This window comes from Lissotriton vulgaris, chromosome 9 (genome assembly GCF_964263255.1).
Source record: "Lissotriton vulgaris chromosome 9, aLisVul1.2, whole genome shotgun sequence".
Taxonomy (NCBI): domain Eukaryota; kingdom Metazoa; phylum Chordata; class Amphibia; order Caudata; family Salamandridae; genus Lissotriton; species Lissotriton vulgaris.
In genome coordinates, this window is record NC_141697.1 from 449,560,143 (window position 1) to 449,585,303 (window position 25,161).

A 25,161-nucleotide genomic window follows, 5' to 3' on the forward strand; every position below is an offset into this window, starting at 1 on the left:
TGGGGGGACGCCCTTTCGGTCGGGTACGGGTACAGACGATTATCCGAGACCCGCCGGCAATACAGGGAAGAGGGGTTTCTGTTTCAATTTCAACAAAAGTAAATGTACTAGGCCCCCGGGATCTTGTAAATTCAAACACGAATGTAGTGGTTGTGGGGCACCCCATCCTGAGTCCTCGTGCAGAGCCAAATCGGGTGAAAATGGGGGTAGAGGAGGCGCCAAACAGGTCTAATATAGTCCGAGGGGCGCCTTTACCAACCCCGATTGATACCCTGGCGATGATTCCCTGGCTCAGCGAATACCCAGATCGTACTTCTGCTGGGGTGCTACGAAACGGTTTTTCATATGGTTTCCGCATCCCGGTGGGGGACTTTCAGGGTGTCGGGACGTGCAAAAACCAGCTTTCCGTCTTGCAGCATACGACTGTAGTACAGGATAAGATCCGGAAAGAGGTTACCCGAGGTCGGGTTGCCGGCCCGTTTAGTGTTCCCCCGGCACAGAATTTTGTTTGCTCTCCTTTAGGGGTGGTCCCCAAGAAGGACCCAGGTGAGTTTCGATTGATTCACAATTTATCAGCTCCTCATGGCCTTTCGGTAAACGACGCAATTGATCCAGAGATATGTTCGGTGCGGTACGCATCATTCGATGAGGCCGTAGCCATTTTGAATCGCCTGGGGCCCGGGACGCTGATGGCGAAATCAGATATCGAGTCAGCGTTCCGTTTGCTCCCGGTATACCCGGAAGACCAACGTCTTTTGGGATTTATGTTTCAAGGTTCGTATTACATGGATAGGTGTATGCCGATGGGGTGCTCTATATCTTGTGCATATTTCGAGAAATTCAGTAGTTTTCTACAATGGGTTTTCACGAAGAAAACGGGTTTTCGAAATGTGATGCATTACCTCGATGACTTTCTGTTCCTTGGGGCCGCTGGGGGTGATGAATGTGCCCGGGCCTTGACTGAATTTTGTGTTTTAATGAATCAATTTGGCGTGCCATTGGCACCAGGTAAAACTGTGGGTCCCACGACTTGCCTCGAGTTTCTCGGGATCGAGTTGGACTCTAGTGAGGGTTGTTTTCGTTTACCAGCTGCCAAAGTGTCGAAATTCAGGGCAGCCCTGCAAATGTGTATTACTGCATCTAAAGTTACGCTGCATCAATTGCAGCAATTGGTGGGGAAGTTGAATTTTGCCCTAAGGGTGATCCCAATGGCCCGCCCCTTTTCCCGTTCGATTGCCCAGGCGATGGTCGGCCTAAAGGAGGGTCATCATCGCACAAGACTATCGGCTGAGGTCCGCCAAGATATGCGTATTTGGTTAGCATTTTTGGCGGATTTCAATGGTCGAGTCGTCTGGAACGAACCAGCCTTGTCCTCTGAAGAGCTTGGTCTATGGACGGATTCAGCGGGAAGCATGGGCTTTGGCGCCATCTTCGGCACAAAATGGTCGGCACAAAGGTGGCCAACATGGTGGCATGAAGAGGGGCTGACGAGTAATATTGCTTTCCTTGAACTGTTTCCCATTTTGGTGGCCCTCAGAACCTGGCCCGATGGATTCAAAAATCACTCTGTCATATTTTGGTCTGACAATATGACCGTTGTAGAATGCATCAATAGTCAGGCAGCACGTTGTAAAATGATTTTAAGGCTGCTTAAAGAAATTGTCTTACTATGTATGCAACTGAACGTGGTATTCAGAGCGAAACATGTCCCAGGGGTGATGAATCAGGCGGCTGATGCACTGTCTCGTTTTCAAATACAGGCTTTCTCGGGTTTCCTTCCCTCGGCGGACCCAGAGCCGGCACCCTTTCCCGAAGCTCTCTGGTCTCTCGGTGCCCCGAACTTCGTTACCTCGTGGGAGAGAGTCTAGCACCAAGAACGAGGAAGGCATATGAAGGGGCGTTTCGGGCCTATTTAGCCTTTTTGGGGACTGAGAGAGGGGGGCTTTGGGGGCACGAGGATTGGGTAGTACATTTTCTGATGTCCTTGCGTAGGGCTGGGAAGTCGGTGGCTACAGCCCAGAGGCATCGTGCTGCCATTTCCTTTGTTGCCAGGGCCCATAATATCCAGGACCCGACAGCGTCTTTCGTGGTACAGAAAGCGCTACGTGGGTGGCAACGCCTTGAGGGTCGCAGAGTAGATGAGAGGCGCCCGATAGGTCTGGATAGGTTGGCCCAGTTGCTGGCCACACTCCACGCCACATGCTCGTCTCAGTTCGAGGCCTGTTTGTTCCGAGCTGCTTTTACGCTTGCATTTCACGGGGCGATGAGGATAAGTGAGCTGGTGGCAAGGAACAAACAGGATGTGGTGGGGGGTTTGTGCCGGGAACACGTTCAGATCAGGGGTGAGACGATGACTGTATCCTTTGTCAAGTCAAAAACCGATCAAGGTGGGGTGGGAGACTGCATAGTCATTCGCAGGATTCCAGGGCCCTCCATGTGTCCGGTGAAGTGTTTAGAAGATTACCTAGCACGAAGGGTGGCATCATGGGGAGGGACATTGTTGAGGCACGCGGACGCCACCCCACTGACGAAGTTTCAGTTTCAGCGGGTGCTCGCGATGTCAATTACCGCAGCGGGCTTGGACCCGGGTGAGTTTGGGACCCATTCCTTTCGGATAGGGGCTGCCACTGAAGCTACAGCCAGGGGTCTCAATGTGGAACAAGTAAAACTAGTGGGGCGTTGGTCCTCCAATTGTTATAAGAGGTATGTGCGGTTGCACATGTTGTGAAGCTGTAATAATGTACTCACGCTTCTTGTCTTTTGTTTGGTTTTCAGTTACGCAAGCCTTCGAGGCGGGGCGGACTATGCAGTCGACCCAACACCAGGCCAGCGGTCAGACATCACCGGCTGTGAGAAAGGAGGTGTGGGTCGTGGGCCACTCATACGTGAGGCGTGCCGCAGACGTATTCGAAGCAGGTGACATGATTCACGTGGCTGGGGAATACGGGTACAGAATGTCCTTCTACGGAAGGGGCGGTCTCTGTATTGACCAGTTTCAGGCATTCTTTGAGGGTTTGTTAGGGCGGACGAGGTCACCGCCGTCTATAGTCATAGTACATTTAGGGGGCAATGATTTGGTCACCACCGGTAGACGACTTCTCCTGGAGGCAATGCTTTCCACTGTAAGTTGGTTGGCGAGGAAAGTTCCGGGGTGCATAATTGCGTGGTCTCATATGATCCCGCGAAAAGTGTGGCGGGGGGCTGTTTCGATTCCTGCTTTGAACCATTCTGTTAGAAAACTTAATAACAAAGTGAGTAGGTTGTTTCGTTCCAGGACATTGCATTCTATCTCGCACGGTTGTATTAATGATGACAGTATGTATCTAGGGGATGGTGTGCATTTGTCTCGGGTGGGAAATGAGTTACTCATAGGAGACTTCTTAGCATGGTTAAAAACGTTGAAACATGACCTTTAGCTAGGAGTTTTGTGGGGGGCCCGGATAGCCGGTCAACTATCCGGGCCTGTGGCGGTAAGGTCATGATCGGTGAGCACTAATTAGTAGATCCCTATGAGTGGGCGTCACCCAACACGGATGGGAGCGCTCGGGAGAGGTGGCCATTGGCCCCTCAATGGGGAGGCGGTCCCTTCTAAGGATGGGTCGCCGGAAGTAAAGGAAAGGCGGTCAAGGCCCCTTCCTTTGTAGGAGGGGTTACAGCCCCCTCCTGGGGAATTTCCCGGGGCCAGTGACATCTGCGACGGCAGATGCGGTAAGTTGTGTGGGGTTGGGATAAGGTCTACGGTACCTTCTAGATACCTCACACGAGTATTCGAACGACCTTTAACTGGCGTCGAGTCTTTAGGTGCCCCCGTCAAGTCAAGGGAAATTGGTAATAGTTGCACTTGAGGTACGCCTCCGTGCTGTCGCCCAGCCCAAGTGGGAGGGGTAAGTCTGGTTAGGGATCTTGACACCGGTTATGACCTTGCCGTTGGCCCTTAAACGTTAGGTTGTACAATTTCAATATGTCAAGAAATGTTTTGTAGGATGCTAGTTCGGCTAGGAGAACCTCTGTATTAGAGAATCTGTTAAGGTTAGCCAAACATCGCAATATGGTAATGAAATTGTACATAACATGAAACGTTTAATGTTTTAATTTTTGTTTTAATAAATACGGCCGGGATGGTCACTCCATCCCACTTCCAAAAACTCAAGAACTGTTTCCGGTTTCCCTCCTTTGGGGATTGTGTTGAGAGGGGGTGGCGGGTATCTCGGCCATATGGAAAGGGGCGACCAACTTGGTCCCCCCGAACGTATGGCTGAGTGCCTCGATCCCCCCGGGAAGCCATTTTTGGGCGGGAGGCGCGTCTCGGCTGGTATGCCCGAAGCGGCGTAGCCGGGGCGCGCCTGTTCCCGCCCTAGAGTGGGCTGGCCTAGACACTGACGCAGCCAGCCACGCCCTCGGGGCAGGCAGGGGCGGGTATACGCCCGCCCTGAAGACGGATAAAAAGGGACGCAAGACCAGAAGACATCCTCTTGTTCTTGTGCTCTGAAGCTGCACCTCCTCGCTGCACGTGAGCTCGGGACAGAACGAAGAGCCAATTTTGACCCACCCGCCAGCCCCTGAAGACAGCCAGTTGTTTGTAATAAAGTTGATTAATATTGCTTGTGTTCTCGTTTCCAGGTTGGAGTATCATGTTGATATTGAGTTAATAAAAAATGGTCTGTTTGAGTACGTTTTACCATTAAAGAGATTCAGATTTAGTGTTGAATTTTATGCATGCCCTTTCGGTCATAGTGGCCAATGTATTCTGAGTTTTAGTTAGCACTGTCGTATTTATTTGGTAGGCGGTAAGGTCATGATCGGTGAGCACTAATTAGTAGATCCCTATGAGTGGGCGTCACCCAACACGGATGGGAGCGCTCGGGAGAGGTGGCCATTGGCCCCTCAATGGGGAGGCGGTCCCTTCTAAGGATGGGTCGCCGGAAGTAAAGGAAAGGCGGTCAAGGCCCCTTCCTTTGTAGGAGGGGTTACAGCCCCCTCCTGGGGAATTTCCCGGGGCCAGTGACATCTGCGACGGCAGATGCGGTAAGTTGTGTGGGGTTGGGATAAGGTCTACGGTACCTTCTAGATACCTCACACGAGTATTCGAACGACCTTTAACTGGCGTCGAGTCTTTAGGTGCCCCCGTCAAGTCAAGGGAAATTGGTAATAGTTGCACTTGAGGTACGCCTCCGTGCTGTCGCCCAGCCCAAGTGGGAGGGGTAAGTCTGGTTAGGGATCTTGACACCGGTTATGACCTTGCCGTTGGCCCTTAAACGTTAGGTTGTACAATTTCAATATGTCAAGAAATGTTTTGTAGGATGCTAGTTCGGCTAGGAGAACCTCTGTATTAGAGAATCTGTTAAGGTTAGCCAAACATCGCAATATGGTAATGAAATTGTACATAACATGAAACGTTTAATGTTTTAATTTTTGTTTTAATAAATACGGCCGGGATGGTCACTCCATCCCACTTCCAAAAACTCAAGAACTGTTTCCGGTTTCCCTCCTTTGGGGATTGTGTTGAGAGGGGGTGGCGGGTATCTCGGCCATAAACTCGCCTGTACTTGTCATTAATATCTTTTTATTAAGAACATTCTGCTGAGCTGCAAAATTGATGTGTTTTTTATGCTATTGTCAGCTAGGGTCCACCTTTGATAAGGTTTTTCTGACATCATTTGTCTGTATGGCTGGCCAGTACCAGTTTATTGTCTTTAATTTTCATTGTCCCTGTAAACTCTTACTGTTTCCTTGCCCTGTATCCAGATATGTGTTCATTGTTGATGCTCATCTGATAATCTTAGAGTTAGTACACATTTTACTGCCAACACAGCTCTTAGATAGAAAGAAGTAATTAATTAGCCCCACTCCTTTACAATTGCAGGGCCAAGAACCAGGTACTCTGCCAAGTGCTACATTCTAGAAAGACAGGAACCAGCATTTTGAATGGAGACAAAAACTGAGGGGTCTCTCCCAGGGGCGTGGCCTCTGTCACTAAGAGCTTGGCTTCAAAATACGGAAACCTATTAATCTCTGCCTAGAGTAGTGTTACGCCCAACTAGTATTACGCTGCTTCTTTCTTTCATGACATGCTTATATTTATTTTATTTACTGATTTTATACAACGCATAGCTGCCCCAGCATTGGGGCGTCCCAGCGCTACCAGGTAAATATACTTAAAGCAGAACCGAGAAAGGTAACAGAGTTACCTTGGGAAAAGCCACGTCTTTATGGCTTTGCGGAGCTCTAGATAATTCTGGAGTCCTCTAATTGCAGAGGGAGGAGAGTTCCAAAGTTTAGCCGCCTTCACCTTAAAAGACCGGCCGCCGGCTGTGACTCGGCGAACAAAGGGGATGAAGACCAACCTTTGATCCAAGGAGCGAAGAGGTCAACTCGGAATATATAACACTAACATATTAGCTAGGACAGTGGGAGCTTGATGAGACAACATTGTATGGGCTACGCAGAGAGTTTTGAACTGAATTCTTCTCTTTAATGGCAACCAATGTAGTTTGGATAGGGACTTAGACACTGAGCATGATTTAGGAAGTGCAAGCAGAATCCGGGCTGCAGCATTTTGTATTCTCTGAAGTTGCAGAGTGCAAGATTTGGTGGCCCCTAAATATAAAGTATTTCCATAGTCCAGCATAGACAGAATTGTGGCCTGTAGGATGGTCTGACGAACGGAGGGATCAAAGACCCCCAATAGAGGTTTCCGTCCTCTCAGTAGCTCAAAGCAGGTACCTGAAACTGCCTTAGATTAAATATCAAAGGACAGACTTCTATCAATCCAGATGCCTTAGTTCATAACCGCCTCCTTAGGTATGGGTGCAGGTTTGAGTTTATCCGGCCACTACTGCTCTGACCACACATCACTGTCTCTCTTGAGCAGAAGTATTTCTGACTTGCTTGCGTTTACTTGCAAGCAATTTGCTGTCATCCAATCAGCAAATGCCATCATATCATCCATGAATTTATCATGGTTTGATTCACGTTTATTAGAGAAGGCGATAACTAATTGGGTGTCATCAGCATACAACACCAATGACAGCCCTCTACTCCTGTCTACCAATGCCAATTGCTGTACATCAGAGGTCTTCAAACTGTGGGGTGCACCCCCCGGGGGGGGCGTGAATGGGTTCCCAGGGGGGGGCGCGAATGCCTCTGTAATTGCATGTAAATGAAGATGGCCTGGAAGTGCACCGATGTTTATTTGCTGCATTTTCAGGCTGTCTTCATTTACTTCGAGCCCTTGTGAAAACAGTGATCAGCATGACATGGGGGTGGAGGTCAGGAAGTGTGCTGGCAGGGTCAAAAAGTTTTCTCAAATCAAAAGACATTATGTATTTTTAACAACTGGTTGTTTTTATTATGATGCATAAACATCAATAATTTTCAAAGCACCTGATGCCACATTCCTTGCCCCAGCAATTTTCATTCAAAGTATCAATAAAAATGCCAGGATAACTCCAGTGATTAATGTTCTTTCTGGGGAGAGACCGGAGCTTTGTCTGGAAGTGGAAGTTTCTTTTGACTCATCATAGCACAGAAGGTTAATATGCCTGCTGCACAGAACATGTCAGATTCAGATCACAAAGTACATACACTATAAATAGGTCAATGGGTTATGGTTTTTCTCAGAGAGATATTTTTGTTACTTGCAGTTTAAAAGTTAAAATACTAATATATAGCTGAGTGCTATTAACTGTCACCAAAGAGCTGCATGCAAACTGCAAGGAATATATTACAGCTACATATTTTTTTGACCAGTTTTTCCTTATCCTAGTATTGCAAAAAGGGTTCATTTGGGTAGAAATCAAGTCTTCTTATTAAAGAAAACCACTCACAATTGTGTTACATTTTAAATTCTGAATTTGTTCTTTTCCAGACCAAGGACTCTTAAACTATACTGCCTACCATTATCCATGACATGTGACTCCTACAACTTGTAGGCCGCTGTCTTATGTAACATTTCCCATACACAGATTAACACATTTATGATTGTCTCCGTGCAACGTATGTGTGATGTAACGTGTTCTGACACCTTAAACTGGTATGAGTGGCGCTATAAAACTAAAATAATCTAAAAGACAGTGGTAATGGGGACTTGGGGGGCATTGTCAAATGGTGGTAGTGAGGGATTACGTGGTGAGGTGGTCATTGGAGGGTGAAGGGGGCGTCACCAAACATTGTCGCACAGGGTGCCACCAGGACTAAGGCCGGCCCGGAGGCCTTTAATACAGAAATTTCCTTAGTCCTGAATCTTGTGGTAGCAGTTTTTTTCTGCTTGAATCATAATTATAGGAAATGTGGTAATTACAGAACAACAGTGTTGGTATATTCAATTGTTATTTCCTATGAGGTTTAAATGCACACCACACAAGGAGGGACTTGCAGGGCACTGGGTGGATTGGTAGGAACTGCCCTCTTCACCCCGGGAGATTTGGGAGTGGTAATTGCTTCACAGCACTCAATTCACAACCAAGCAGTTACTCTAGGGAAGCACTGAGCCTACTAACCACCTCTGGTACAGGGACAATAGGCTTCAGCAGCAGGTTGAGCACTGGGAAAGAGCTGCAGTCAGAGAAAGAGGTATTAGTTATTGAGGTCAAGCTCATCAAAAGGCACCAAGGACGAGTTTAGAGGTAACGGAAAGTAAGAGGAGAATGGTGGAATGAAAGGAAGGCAGGCGTGGTTCAGGGGCAGATAGGCTGATTTGATGCAAAGAAATATTGGAGTCAGGAGAAAAGGCAAAAGGGTTCGTCACTAACGGAAGTTGTCAATATGAAGTTAAAGAAGAAATTGTTAAAGGAGGTTGGAATTGTTTAGCGGCCAAGGGAATAGTTAATGTTTGTTTGAGTACTGTGAGGACATATTAATCTCAGCGGCAGTAAGCAGATGGTTTTTTTTTTGTACCTAAGCTCAAACGGCCTTATGACAACAGCAACAAGGTGTATGTGGTGATCCAATCCCAAAGTATGTTTGGGAGATTAAATGGCTGCTGAATCCACGCTCAACATAAAAAATATGGCAGAAGACCACAAAAGAAGTGAATTGTGCCGCAAAATAAACCGCAACATACATAGAACTAGGTTCACTTAAAAACACAAGTGTTCAACAAAATGTATTTGTCTTCCCGTACTGCACAATAAAGCAGAACTTTCGAAAAGACATAAATCTGTCCTCCAGAATAGAATGTTTGTTTACAGCACTGAAGAATTGGATATGCAGTACTATGCAGCAGATGATGGATAACGTAGCAAATGCGGTAATATAAGTGGCCTTTTTCTCTTTAAAAAAGGCCATTCATTAGGGAAGCAGGTACTGCTGCCAGGTGTGTAAGTGGCCACTGCTGATTATCAATAATTTAGCAGATGCAGAAGGACTGGGGCCTAAGGGTTTGAGGGGCCCACTGCATCACAGTTATCACTGTCTACCTTTAAAAAAGAGGCATGGAGCTTATTTTCCTTTTTAGCATTAGGACCGAGGGCACCTTTGCAGAAAAAAGGGAGACCTGGTGTGGGAGCTTTATGTTTTTTATGAAAGGAACAGAGAACCTCATTCAAAATCGGAGAGATGGGCAAGCATGGTGGGGAAGAGGTGAAAGATGTAGAGGAGATAGCCTGCTACTCAGGACTGCTGTTATCAATAATACAGCATGTGTAGTTGCATTTGGGTCCAAGAGTGTGAGGGGCTACAACACCGCAATAATGGGGAGCAGTATTTTTGGGACCACACATGTTTTTGTTTGACGCATTTGGTGTTTTATAAGTATCATACTTAGTGTGGTTAATGAGCTATAGAAAAAGTATTCCTGAAATCATCTCATAAGCCCGTCCCTTGCACACAGCCATGTCCCCCCGCTCCACCAATCATTGCCTTAAAGTTTTGTAGGGGGGCCCGACCTCAAAACATTTTGCTTAGCGGGGGCTCGGAGCAAAAAAGTTTGAAGACCTCTGCTGTACATAGATATTGAAGAGCAAAAGGCTCAGGATAGAGCCATGCGGCACCCCGTGTTTGATAACAAGCTCCTTAGAGTGAAAAGGTGGCATAGTGACCTGGAAGGTTCTGCCCTCCAGAAAGGATTGAAATCATGTTAAGGCCAGACCCCCAATCCCAATCTCTTGTAGCCTACGCAATAATATCTCATGAGACACTGTATCGAATGCAGCACTTAAATCAAGAAGAATCAAGGCCGCCGAGTTGCCCTCATCAAGACTGCCAATAACTTCTTCGGTCACCGCCATTAAAGCATTTTTGTGAGGCATCCAGTATAACATTTCGTTCTACAAACTCTGTAAGAATGGTATTTACATGAGATTCCATGGCTTTAGCTAGAAAAGGGAGCTGAGAGGTGGGGCGATAATTACCCAGTTCGGAAGGATCTAAAGATGGTTCCTTTAAAAGCGGGATTACTTTGGCGGGTTTCCAAGCTGATGGTAGAGATGCAGAGGACAGAGATAGATTAATCAATTCCTGGGCTACTGGTAAAATGACATTATGAAATTGACGGAACTGAACAGGTCTCAGAGGGTCAACGGAGGAGCCGAATTTGATCTTCCAACATAAAGATTTGGTCTCAGTGAGGGATAGTGGAGGAAGGAGACACAGTGTATTATTTTCCCTGTTTGTTCCTCTTTCTTCATAACCATCCCGCCTGTCACAATTGTCAGTGGGGCCAAAGTTTTCATAGATTTTTTCCACCTTCTGCACAAAATACCTAGCCAAATTATTGCATTGAGTATTAGAGGAGATAGGGAAGTCGGCTTTCAGATTGGACCCTTCATGACCTTAAGATGGGAGAAAATTGTTATTGGAGTATTATTGCTCTCCAAGAGTTTGTTGGCAATATACTCTGCGCTGGCTCTCCGAATTAATTTATGATATGTCTTAATTAACTTAAGATAATTATTTTTTGCTTCGATGTCGAGAGCATGTCTCCAAACCCGCTCTAACTGTTTACAGTTTGTTTTTGCCTTACCTCATTCAACCAGGGATTGGATTGCTCTCTTTTTTTAGACGGGCAGAGTTTAGCAGGAATACAGCTGTCCAAAGTATGAGACAGCTAATTGTGGAAGAGCATGGTAGCGGATTGTATATTAGATTGAATCTGGGGTCTGTGCCTTAAAATTAAATCTGTAAATTTATTAGTGTCTAATTTAAGCCAAGGTCATTTTAAAATTGGCATAGAGCCCTTCTGGGTCGGCTTACCTTGCCAGCGAATAGAAAAAGGGATAAGAAAATGGTCTGTCCATGCCATCGGAATTGGGGCCGCGGCTGACAGGGAGCCTAAGTTAGAAAATATAGGGTCTAACAAATGGCCAGCAGCATGAGTACTGTACAAAACCCGCTGGGTCAGCTGACAGGCATCCAGATCAGCCAGAAAATTGGCAATATCTGTCTTACAGTAATCATCTAAACATAGATTAAGGTCTCATAAGATAGTAAAATTAGCTGCCTTACTGGCCAATAGTGTATTCTTGTTTTCTAATTCTTCTCTGAAAATTTTAGAAGGTCCAGGTGGCAGATAGATCAGCAAGCCGGAGACCGTAAAATTATGATTTAACATGATTTGAAAGTAAGCGCTTTCGCATTCAGAAATATCCTCCTTCTTCAAACTACACGAATATCGCTCCTCATGGATCAATGCTATCCCCCACCTCTATTTCCAGTTCTATTGTGCTGGTTCATAGTGTAACCTTGGGGGAGTGCCAACCATGATTCAGCAACTGAATCCTGCGTCAACCAGGTTTCAGTCAGAAATAATGCATCTTCAGTTAATAGGTCTAAAATCTCATCATGGTGCTTAACTAGCAACCGGCAATTCAAGCTACAAAACCTGAAGTCAGTAAAGTCAGAGGAGGAGTACCTCTCCCACCTGACTCACTCTGAAAAGCACAGTGTTGGCACTAAACAGGACCAGTCGAGGGAGACCAAGAATGATTGCTACAAGTCAGGCCTTTGATGTTCAATGACAGAAGCTCAGAGCGTGAGTAACAATTTGTATGTTTTAAGGAAAGGGCAGAGTGGCCGGCAGCCTGCAGTGTCCATATAATATAATACAAAATACTATAATATAATACAACAACTGATATTTCATAAACCTAAAGCAAGCCAGGACTATTTGCTTTGCCAATGGTTGTCGGTTGCATACAATAAATAAGTAACAACAAGTGCTTTGTTGTGTATAATATTCAAAAGCACCAGAAGCACCAAACTCACTTAAAGCCTTGACAGGAACTACCACAGCTAGCAAGCCAAAAGCATCCAGTCACTCAGCTTCCATATCCTCTTACAGGAAACTGTATCAACCAGGGAGGAGCATTGCCTATGGCCTGATTCACACAAAAAAGATATGTTTGATCTAGGGTTGTGCAAAATTACGTAATGCAGGGTTCTGCGTGTTTGTGTATTTTCCCTTTGTGAGATGTGGGCGACACGTAACGTAAAAGGCACATTATGCAAAGAGAGTGTAGGCAGTTTCAGCTGTTTATCACAGCAGTGTTGTCATATGGTGCCTCCATTGTGAGAATTCTGTGTTTATCTTGAGGTCCCATTTGGGAAAACACCTCTTCAAGCTGATTTGTATTTTGTGAAATCTAGAATGGAATCTCCTCCCGTCTGATGGGAAACTTACCCATAATTGTGTTACTAGTGGCTGGACCAATTGCTGGCATTGTCAGATGTGGTTGTGCATCTTGAACAGCCTTTGCTGTGGTTGCTGTAATTGTTCGCATAACGAACTGTGTTAACCATATGTACACTCTAACTGTACTTGTATAAAGTGATAAAGTGTACTAAGTTCTGCTGTCGAATAATGATTAAAATTTTTGAAGCGTACCACTGGTTATCTCCACCACAGGCGCAGTTGCAGATAGACACTAGTCAGACCAGGGTGTCAGTAGTACAGGTAAAAAGCCTGTGCCCTAAATGATAGATTGAGCTGCCATCAACCAATAGCAACTCTAACCTCGATTTGAGAAAAAATTGGAATTTGGACTACATCCCTGTGTTACTACTTCCTGGTGTGCACTGGTAGTTACCATTTAGTAAAGCTCGATAGAAATAGTCAGTGTAAGTAGTAGAGAACATGAATTTTGTGCTCCACTCCTAATGTGAGTTAATGCTAAAATATTAGTACGCGCACAATGAAACACTAGGTCTCTGACCCTTCTTACACTTCCCAGCGCCCGCTGAGCTCAAGAATATCCAGAATCGGTTATGTTGTCAAAGGCGTAGACTTTTATTCAAATCAACCATATAAATCTACAGGATAAATATAAAATATGCAGCAACAGACATTGCAACCTCCATATGTCAAATGCAGTAAGGAAATTAAACATAACATTGTAATTGATTTCAGCTTAGCCATGCACATGTACTCAAATTAGTTGGCTGACTCGGCTGATCCAATCAGCTGGGCACCTTGTGCAGACAGGCCCCAACGCGCTACAGCCAACATTGCATTACTTGAATACAAGGCACTGCATAGCTCACCGGACCACCAAGGTACCTGACCACAGGCATCCTCCCAAATAGTCCACACAGTTCATATGTTGCGGGATAAGGCAGTAGAGGCAGGACCACCGGCAGGTAAGCCCTATCCCTGCGCCTATCCAATGTACAGCTCGATCGTACCCCCCCTTGGGGTCCCTCAAGTCGCTGAACCTCCATTGCTGCACATGCCCCCTTTGTGTTAACTGTCAGTGCTCCGCCAAGCTCTTCTGCCAGGTGGGAGGGTAGCTTCCAACGTTCTTGCGGCTTCCCCGGGGTCCCAGGAGACAAAGAGGAGGAGAACCCAGGGGCGCCGCCTTATATAACCAACTAATGTTAAGTTTCGGTTTACAAACGTGGCTCCTACGTCACCGGAAAAGGTCTGTGGTCCCAACCAGCCCCTCAACTAAGCTCCGTTTCATGCCGTGACTAAGGGCGCCCCTTCTCTAGGTGAGGGGAGCACCTGATCATAGTACGCGCACAATGAAACACTCAGTCTCTCACCCTTCTTACTCTTCCCAGCGCCCGCTGAGCCCAAGAATATCCAGAATTGTTTATGTTGTCAAAGGTGTAGACTTTTATTCACATCAACCATATAAATCTACACAACCACTACGGGAGAAAACGAGTAAAGAATTATTTGGATAAATATCAAATTTTCAGCAATAGACTTTGCAACCTCCATATGTCAAATGCAGTAAGGGAATTAGACATAACATTGTAATTGATTTCAGCTTAGCCATACACATGTACTTAAATTTGTTGGCCGACTCGGCCGATCCGCTCAGCTGCGCACCTAGTGCCTGCTAGGCTGAACGCGCTACAGCCAACATTGCATTACTTGAATACTGGGCACCTCATAGCTCACCGGCCCACCGAGGTACCTGACCACAGGCATCCTCCCAAATAGTCCACACAGTCCATATGTTGCGGGATAAGGCGGTAGAGGCAGGACCACCAGCAGGTCAGTCCTGTCCCTGCGCCTATCCTCGGCAGTAGAGTCCAGGACCACCAGCTGGTCAGTCCCCTCCCCACCTATCCAATGTACAGTTCCATCGTACCCTCTCATGGGGTCCCTCCAGTCACTCAACCTCCATTGCTGCGCATGCTCCCTTTGTTTTAACTGTCAGCGCTCCGCCACAGGGTGAGAAGGTCCCTGGCGCACTCGCCCTCCCCTCTCAACCTGGCGCTGACTATGTTCGGCAATAGCCCCCAGTACCGTGTTGATAAAGATCGCCATTCCTTTGGCAGACAGATGCACCCCATCCTCGTGGAACAACTCTCTCATCCCAGGATGTAGCAATTTATGCCTAATAGTGCCCCTGGATGACTTTGCAAAAATGCTCTTAATGGACTGGTTCAGCTTCTTCGCCGATTCGTTCATGGCATTCACCGAAACCCCACTGGCACAGGTCGTTAGCAGAATCACTTCTGACCACAATATTGTTGCCTTTAGTATGCAGTGTTGAAACTTAGCCATGACCGAAAACAAGGCCTTGCGCACCCCGTGCCTTCCTATGGACGCCATATCATCCCGCCCACGTGTATGACTATTATGTCCGTATGGGCAAATTCTCCAGATCGGAACGCCTGATCAAAATGGCCTAACACCTCCTGCCATTTTAGAACCCCGCACCCCCAACCAATGGTGCGTAAACCCTGCAGCCTTTTGTGATTCCTCCAGACTGGACTCACGGAATTGCTGCTCCACTCTGCAAAACAAGGAATGCCCACACCTACATATGTGCACCGGGCTGCTGGCATCAACTGAAGGAAAGAGAGAATTGCTGTCACCCACAAATTGTTGTGCCCCTGGGCGTCTCTCTCCCACTACACGAGGTCCGGCCTCACGTTCCGCTGAAAACATGCTGATTGCCATTGACCAACCCTTTTAATTGCTTCTGACGGTAGGCCAATTGCCGCCACTGTGGTTGCCGCCCCTATCCGATAGGAATGGGAAGAAAACTGGGAGGCATCCTCCCCCAGGCAGGCTAATGCCTGCCTGCACACTTTAGTGAATCGATATTGTGTCATTGGTGTCCCATCCTGGTGTACCAGGAACCTGGCCGAGGCCACCATCGGCCGTCCTTTGAAATAATCTTGTGCCAGTGCCACAGGACATACCCGCCTTATTATGCGCTGCAAGCAATTTACCTAAATGCCTTTCCTCAACTGATCGATTTTAGACCTACGAATCATGATATAGAGCGCCTCTGCTTCAAAGCGGACATCCCTTACACTTAGCCCCCCTTCACCCATTGCTGACTGTGGCACTAACTCAGAAATAGGAAGAGCCCCAAAGAAAGCCAGCAAGTAGGTGAAACTGAATAACTTAGTCTCATACTGACACCAACGCACCTGGTTTAAAACCTCTAAAACCCTTCCCAGCCTCTCCATGTTTATGGGACATCTACTGTCTGGAGCACGCGGTGCCATACGCTCCCAACCCCTGATGGCCTTCCTTACCCTAAAGTCTTTAGTGGGATCGCAAACTCCCCGCAGCCCAGCAAAGAAAGCAATGGCGGACAATTGCCGGCGCACTAATGACAACGATTTCCCCCCTTCCTTCTGCCACACCAGAAAACCCAGCAGTCTATGTCCATGTCTGATCTGAATAATGCGGTGTTCACCCCCCAAGCTTTTTCGTACATACGTTTAGTCTTGAGTGCCAGTGATCCTGAAATTAGGTCTGTTGCAACGGGGCACCAAGCCTCCACAACTCCTCTGCGTCCACCTGCCAACTTACATCAAGACAAAGCGTCAAATGGAGAAGTGTGGCTCAATGGTTAGAGCAGCAGACCGGGAGGCAGAGGTCTAGCCCGGGACCAGGGTTCAATTCCCGCCTCGGCGGGTCTTGGGCTCACTTTCCGCGGACCTGATAATTCTCGCCTCGGTGCCTTTTCTAATCATGGGTCCCACTCTGCAACTCTGGGCAATAGCTTGCTTATTCTCCACAATGGCCCCAACAACGCTAGGATGCCTGGCTTCACCTTGCGGGAGCCCAGGAGTGGGCACTTCACAGGGAAAAGCCAGGTAGGGTTTGTTAGACCTGTCTGCTTCTGGGGATACTCTAACCATTATTATTTATTTTTGTCCCCCTTAGCCTCCCAGAGTTTCTATTTTTATTTTTACATATGTCCATCAGGATTTTTCAATGCTGTCAGGGGGCTAGGTGTTCCTTGGCAATGACGCCATTTTTCCCTCATAACCTGTGAGGCCTAGTCAGCCCCCTTGAAAATCTAGGGATCTCCAGAAACCTAAAATGGTGTCCACCAACTGCCATAACGGACACTACTGGAGGACAGGTCCATAGGCTAACATTAGGGAACTTTCTAGAAACCACTAGAGACTTCTGCAGGTCTCAGGCCACCCTATATAAGGCCAGTGACCAGCAGCCATTTTGCGCTGACCCAAGAGTGGAGGAGTGAGGCAGTGGTGAGAGGAGGTGGACACACTGAGAGCAGCTAGTTTGTCTCTGAGGCTGACAGTTTCTTCAGAGAGTTGTTCCCCCTTCAGCCTCTGACCAATCCCTCCCCATACATCAGTTGCGGAGAAGAACAGCTAACTGAGTGTGAAGGGAGACCCTTCTTAACCTGCACCCCAGTGAAAGCTGACAGGACACTCTTACTGAAGATCATTCTCACTTCCCCTGCCCAGCGCTGCACCTACCAGCGTGAAGGAACAGCTGTGGACCCCTGGACGTGCCCTGGTGAGGTCGGGGGACTGTGGAGCCTTGTATGACCTGAGGAGCGAGGGCGCTGTGTGAGCACATCCTTCCTGTGAAGCCGGTGAGGGAAGTGACTGAAGAGGAGCAGCAGCGCTGCAACGATCGGCTGTGGGACCCCGGGGGCACCGGCCACGGTAATTGACGGAGAAAGCGCTTCCGCGCATGTCCCCCGCGAGGTCACTGCTGCGGAGGCAGGCCCAGAAGAGTAGCGACCCCAAGGTGAGCAGTGTCCTTCCTGGGAGCGGCCGCTAGAGGAGGCGGGAGCGGAGGCGGAGCCGTCGAGGAGCATCGCGCATGCCCAGGAGTTCAGCGCGACCATCGGGTTGCCTGAGGAGGCGCCAGAAGGATTCCCTGAGCGCCGCGTTGGCTGTGTTAAGTTAATCCCCCACGCTCGAGCGCTATCTGGAGGAGCCAGCGCCTGAGGAGAGGAAGATTGATCAGCCCCCCTCGCGCCCTGCTAGTGAGCGAGTGCAACTCTCTGATCTGCAACAAGGCCCCTTTGCCCAGCGCTGTCAAGTGGAAGCGCGCCTGGGATGAGGAAGATTAACAAGTCCCCCCCCCCCCACGCCAGCAACAGGCAAGCAGCTGGTTGGGGAGAACCAGGAGTCGGGTGTCATCTAGAGACCTGTGGACTGTGGTGAACCTGCCACTAAGACAGTAAGGAGAGTGGGGGTGAGGAAGGAAGGTGTTGGGTCCTAGTGATTAGAGTTAAAGAAACCTTATCAGATCTAGCGCCCAACAGGGTGCCCTGACCATTTTCGTCCTCTAAAATTCTAAACTGTGACATGATAGATAAGGGGATAGAGATCATAGCCCTGTATGTGATAGTATAACCAGTGAATTGGCAGGTTCAATTGGTGAAGTATTGATGACAGTGATTATTAATGTAAAGTGACACTGCATAGTGTAATTCTCTTGGGATATTTTTAATTCCAGAAGAGTGTTATTTATTCATTACTGAATCCTTGACAATAGAATGTGTTTTACTGTAATTTTTCCACAGCAAGAAGAGTGACATGTATTTTTCCAAGACAAAAGTGTAATGATTATTTCGGAGAGAAACTGATGTTGTACCCTGTATAATTTGAATCCAAAGAGTCATATTATTATATAACGGTATTTTTCCAAACATTGGTGTTGTGTCTTTTATTTTAGTGGTTCATCACTGAGTTACTGTGAGTGAGACTTGTAAGCACTTAACCAACGCCTTGAGTTAGCTGTAGCCACTACTGTGCCAAGCTACCTTATGTAGACTTGGGTAAACTAGGTCCAACATAATTTGTGTTTCAGCGGTGGGATCACGGATTTGTGCTTACACTCACTTATTAGTAACGCAGTGCCAACCACGAGACCTCACCTGGAGTTTTCTCCCTGCGGCCCTCCTAATTTAAATTTTGCTTTTTCTAAATTGACTTCTGGCAGTGGGTGGAGGTTGACCCCAGGTCACTTTGTGGATTTCTCCTGTGTAGCAGTTTATACTCCAAATAGAAATGGAGATAAATGTGGAAGAGCTGGAAAATTGTACCGTGACCCAATTGAAGGAATGGTGTCAGCAGCAGGGGGTGTTTTTTAAGAAAGGCGCCAGGAAAGTTGAGCTGCTGACCAGTATCCGGGCATGGGTGGAGGCTCATTCCGGGGAGGAGGTAGATCCTGAGGGGAGTGACAAGGACACTGTCCTGGAGACCGCAACACTGTACCAGGCGGGAGGGGAGAACCTTTTAACAGGTCCTAGGACACCTTCCAGAGTGGGCAGTAGTGTCTCAGAGAGGGGCCTGACCGACGCCGAGTTAGAAGATAGGAGGGAGGAGAGGAGGATGAGAATAGAACTAGCCAGGATGGACATGGTGAGGGAGGAAAAGAGGTTGGCGCATGAGCGGACCATCAAAGAGATGGATTTGCAAGCCCTAAATCTACGAACCCCCAAACCAGAGAATGGTGGCAGCGATATCCAGACCAACATCAGGGAACCCAGACCTTACCTACCAAAAGATATTATGGCATGCTATGTACCCAGTGATGACATTGCCAAATGGCTAGCCGCCTACGAGGTCTCACTGAGGGCCCATGGGATTTTGGAAGTCCACTGGGGGGGTGGGTTATATAAATACATGCCCCCCACTGGCAGGGATACTTTGTTGGCCCTAGATCAGAGTGAACAGACCTACTACCCGGCGATGAAGTCAGCGCTGCTCAGAAAGTTTGGGTTGACCCCTGAGAAGTATAGGCAAAAGTTCCGGGGCAGCCACAAGCTAGGCACGCAGAACTGGGTAGATTTTTTGGACTACTCCAGGAAGGCCCTGGAGGGTTGGGTGAGAGGCAGCGAGGTAGGGGACTATGAGGGACTATATGACCTCATACTCAAGGAACACCTACTCGAGAAATGTCTTCCCGAACTACGACAGCATCTGGTGGACAGCAAGCTGACCAGCCCCAGGAAGCTTGCTGAGGAGGCGGACATCTGGGTTAGTACCCGGGTGTCAACTAAGGGGACTGGAGGGGATTCCCAGAAGCATGGACAGGGAGCCCCCCAGAAGAAAGAGGGAGGGGAAACTAAGAGGGAGTTCTCAAAAGGGCCACAAAATACTTCGCAAGGAAGGGGCAGAGGATTCATCCCTAAGAGTAACCCCCCTCGCAACCCTACCCCTGGCCAAAGCCAGCAGCCAAGGGTTGTTCATTGTTTTGAGTGTGGTGGTGTGGGACACTATAAAGGAGATGTGAGATGCCCAAAAAGACCACCCCCTCCCACTGGAGGAAAAGCCACGGGAATAACTAGTGTAGTGCTCGGGGAGGAGATGCCTTTGGGTAACGGAGGGGAGCGGGCGGGTGTCACTTTAGTGTCCCTGGGAGATAAGGAGATGGTTCCAAAGACCCAACTGCCCTCTAATACTACTAAGTATGAGCAGTGGGTCACCATCAATGGCCGTAGAGGGGAGGCTCTGAGAGATACAGGAGCCAGCATGACTATGGTAAGGAGTCAGCTGGTGTCTCCAGAGCAGGTCATCCCAGATGTACTCCATCCCGCCGTAATGGCTGACGGCAGATTGGACCACTACCCTGTGGCTGAGGTTCCCTTTGAGTGGGGAGGGGTTGCAGGTCCACTTCGAGTTGCCGTAAGCCCTGCCGTGCCTGTTGACTGCCTGTTAGGGAATGATATGGAGCACAATGCTTGGAGGAGGGTAGAGTACCAGACTCACTCTGAGATGCTGGGACCCCCTGACTGGACTTGTGTCAGCACAAGGTCCGCGACTGCCCGAAGGGGGAGTTCACTTACGCTGGAGCCTGGAACAATGGCCCAGCCGGCTGCCAGAGAGGAGAAGGACAGGAGGCCGGAGGACCCTGCCTCGACATCTCCACCTCGTGAGACAGACGGGCCACCTGCGGAGGTGGATCTGGAGTCCACAGGGGAGAATGTTGCTTCCCTGGAAAACCTACCCATCCCTACTGAATGGCATGTGGAGGGAGGTCCTTCCAGGGAAGAGTTCTGTGAAGCTCAGAAAGAGTGTCCTACTCTCGAGGGGCTGCGGCAACAGGCCAACGCCCAGGCAGCAGGAAACATTGTAGGGAGCTACCGGATTTACTGGGAGGATGGACTCCTCTACAGTGAGCCCAAGGCACCTGGCCATGGTTCATCCAGAGCCTTGGTGGTCCCTCAATGCTTTAGAGCCTTTCTACTGGAACTGGCTCATGAGATACCATTGGCAGGACATCTAGGACAGGACAAGACCTTTGCCCGGCTTGTCCCCCACTTCTACTGGCCTCGAATGAAAGTGGCGTCTGATACATATTGTCGGACGTGTGTGTCTTGCCAAGCTAGTGGGAAAACAGGGGTGAAGCTAAAAGCTCCCCTGGAACCACTACCTGTCATTAGCACCCCCTTTGAAAGGGTGGGCATCGACATTGTAGGGCCATTGGATCCACCAACTTCAGCTGGTCACCGGTTCATACTGGTTTTGGTGGATCATGCCACACGGTACCCAGAGGCAATACCTCTGAGGACCATCACTGCACCTGTAGTGGCAAGGGCCCTGATGGGGATCTTCACCCGAGTGGGTTTCCCCAAGGAGGTTGTGTCCGACAGGGGGACTAACTTCCTTTCAGCGTACATGCGGGCTATGTGGAAGGAGTGCGGTGTTACCTATCGGTTTACCACTCCTTATCACCCACAAACCAATGGTCTTGTGGAAAGGTTTAACAAAACCTTGAAAGGTATGATACGGAGTCTACCTGAGAGCCTGCGGAGGAAATGGGACGTCCTCCTACCCTGTCTCTTGTTTTCCTACAGGGAAGTGCCACAAAAGGGAGTGGGCTTCAGCCCCTTCGAACTTTTGTATGGGCACCCTGTACGGGGACCTCTCAGCCTGGTGAAAGATGGATGGGAACGGACTCCCAGGAAGCTTCCCCAGGACGTGGTGAGCTACATGCTGGCCTTCCGGAGCCAAATGGCTAAGTTGTGGAAGCAAGCTTCAGACAACTTGGAGGCCAGCCAAGCAGTTATGAAAGAGTGGTATGACCACAACGCTCACCCAGTGGAACTGGAGCCTGGACAGAAAGTGTGGGTGATGGAACCTGGAGAGCTAAATGCCCTCCAGGACCGTTGGACAGGCCCTTTTGAGGTTTTGGAGAAAAAGGGGAAGTCCACATACTTGGTGGATCTTAAGACCCCGAGGCAGCCCCACAGGGTGCTGCATGCCAATCGCCTCAAGCCACATCATGAGAGGCCCGAGGTTGTCTTAATGATGGTAACCGATGGAGCAGAGGAAGAAGAAAGTGAACCTCTCCCTGATCTTCTCTCGTCCCAAGAAAAGGATGGGTCGGTGGAGGGAGTAATTCTCTTGCCATCCCTGACTCCTGAACAGCAGAGTGATTGCCGCCAGATCCTGGAGCAATTTTCTTCTCTGTTCTCCCTTGTCCCAGGTAGGACCCACCTGTGTACCCATGACGTGGACACAGGAGACAGCCCACCTGTGAAGTCTAAAATCTACCGGCTGTCGGACAAGGTGAAGGCCAGCATCAAAAGTGAAGTCGCCAAGATGCTGGAGCTAGGAGTGATTGAACCTTCTGGTAGCCCTTGGTCTAGCCCGGTGGTTTTGGTACCAAAAGCTGCCCCACCAGGCATCACACCTGAATTGAGATTCTGTGTGGACTACCGAGGCTTGAATTCAGTAACCAAAACTGATGCACATCCCATCCCACGGGCGGATGAGCTTATTGACCGGCTGGGAGCTGCTCAATACCTAAGTTCCTTTTGACCTAACTTCAGGGTACTGGCAGATTTCCCTTACTGAGGAGGCGAAGGAAAGGTCAGCCTTCTCTACACCTCAGGGACACTACCAATTTCGTGTGAGGCCCTTTGGGCTCAAGAGTGCCCCTGCCACTTTTCAGAGGCTGGTGAACAGGGTCCTTTCTGGAATGGAAGCTTTTTCTGCTGCATACCTGGACGACATTGCTGTCTTCAGTAGCAGCTGGGAGGACGATTTGCAGCACCTGCAAGCTGTTCTTCATGCCCTGCAACAGGCTGGCTTGACAATCAAGGCCAGCAAGTGTCAGATCGGACAGGGGTCGGTGGTGTACCTAGGTCACTTGGTGGGCAGAGGGACGGTGCAGCCCCTCCAGGCAAAGATTGAGGCTATCATCGCCTGGGAGCCCCCCAAGACTCAAACAGAGGTCCGAGCCTTCCTGGGCCTCACTGGATACTACCGTTGCTTCGTGAAGGGGTATGGCACTATCGTGGCTCCCCTCACTGAACTTACTTCCAAGAAGCAACCCCGACGGGTAGTCTGGACGGAGGCTTGCCAGCGAGCCTTCATGACCTTGAAACAAGCATTGTGTTCCGCTCCCATTCTCAAGGCCCCTGATTTTGCTAGAGAATTCATTGTCCAAACAGATGCGTCAGAACATGGCATTGGGACAGTGTTATCGCAGCTAAATGATGAGGGCTTGGATCAACCCGTGGTCTTCCTGTCTAGGAGACTACTCCCCAGGGAAAGGAGATGGAGTACAATTGAGAGAGAAGCCTTTGCGGTGGTTTGGGCTCTGAAGAAGCTGCGGCCATACTTGTTTGGCTCGCACTTCCTAGTTCAGACTGACCACCGCCCCCTTCGTTGGCTGATGCAAATGAATGGGGAGAATCCCAAGTTGCTGAGGTGGTCCATCTCCCTACAGGGAATGGACTTTAGGGTGGAACACCGACCTGGGACGGACCATGCCAATGCAGACGGTCTATCCAGGTATTTCCGCCTTAGTGATGAGGACTCCCAAGGGGTTGGGTAGTTCTCCCCACTTTCAGCTGGGGGGGACGCGTGTTAGACCTGTCTGCTTCTGGGGATACTCTAACCATTATTATTTATTTTTGTCCCCCTTAGCCTCCCAGAGTTTCTATTTTTATTTTTACATATGTCCATCAGGATTTTTCAATGCTGTCAGGGGGCTAGGTGTTCCTTGGCAATGACGCCATTTTTCCCTCATAACCTGTGAGGCCTAGTCAGCCCCCTTGAAAATCTAGGGATCTCCAGAAACCTAAAATGGTGTCCACCAACTGCCATAACGGACACTACTGGAGGACAGGTCCATAGGCTAACATTAGGGAACTTTCTTGAAACCACTAGAGACTTCTGCAGGTCTCAGGCCACCCTATATAAGGCCAGTGACCAGCAGCCATTTTGTGCTGACCCAAGAGTGGAGGAGTGAGGCAGTGGTGAGAGGAGGTGGACACACTGAGAGCAGCTAGTTTGTCTCTGAGGCTGACAGTTTCTTCAGAGAGTTGTTCCCCCTTCAGCCTCTGACCAATCCCTCCCCATACATCAGTTGCGGAGAAGAACAGCTAACTGAGTGTGAAGGGAGACCCTTCTTAACCTGCACCCCAGTGAAAGCTGACAGGACACTCTTACTGAAGATCATTCTCACTTCCCCTGCCCAGCGCTGCACCTACCAGCGTGAAGGAACAGCTGTGGACCCCTGGACGTGCCCTGGTGAGGTCGGGGGACTGTGGAGCCTTGTATGACCTGAGGAGCGAGGGCGCTGTGTGAGCACATCCTTCCTGTGAAGCCGGTGAGGGAAGTGACTGAAGAGGAGCAGCGGCGCTGCTTCGATCGGCTGTGGGACCCCGGGGGCAACGGCCGCGGTAATTGACGGAGAAAGCGCTTCCGCGCATGTCCCCCGCGAGGTCACTGCTGCGGAGGCAGGCCCAGAAGAGTAGCGACCCCAAGGTGAGCAGCGTCCTTCCTGGGAGCGGCCGCTAGAGGAGGCGGGAGCGGAGGCGGAGCCGTCGAGGAGCATCGCGCATGCCCAGGAGTTCAGCGCGACCATCGGGTTGCCTGAGGAGGCGCCAGAAGGATTCCCTGAGCGCCGCGTTGGCTGTGTTAAGTTAATCCCCCACGCTCGAGCGCTATCTGGAGGAGCCAGCGCCTGAGGAGAGGAAGATTGATCAGCCCCCCTCACGCCCTGCTAGTGAGCGAGTGCAACTCTCTGATCTGCAACAAGGCCCCTTTGCCCAGCGCTGTCAAGTGGAAGCGCGCCTGGGCTGAGGAAGATTAACAAGCCCCCCCCCCCCCCCCACGCCAGCAACAGGCAAGCAGCTGGTTGGGGAGAACCAGGAGTCGGGTGTCATCTAGAGACCTGTGGACTGTGGTGAACCTGCCACTAAGACAGTAAGGAGAGTGGGGGTGAGGAAGGAAGGTGTTGGGTCCTAGTGATTAGAGTTAAAGAAACCTTATCAGATCTAGCGCCCAACAGGGTGCCCTGACCATTTTCGTCCTCTAAAATTCTAAACTGTGACATGATAGATAAGGGGATAGAGATCATAGCCCTGTATGTGATAGTATAACCAGTGAATTGGCAGGTTCAATTGGTGAAGTATTGATGACAGTGATTATTAATGTAAAGTGACACTGCATAGTGTAATTCTCTTGGGATATTTTTAATTCCAGAAGAGTGTTATTTATTCATTACTGAATCCTTGACAA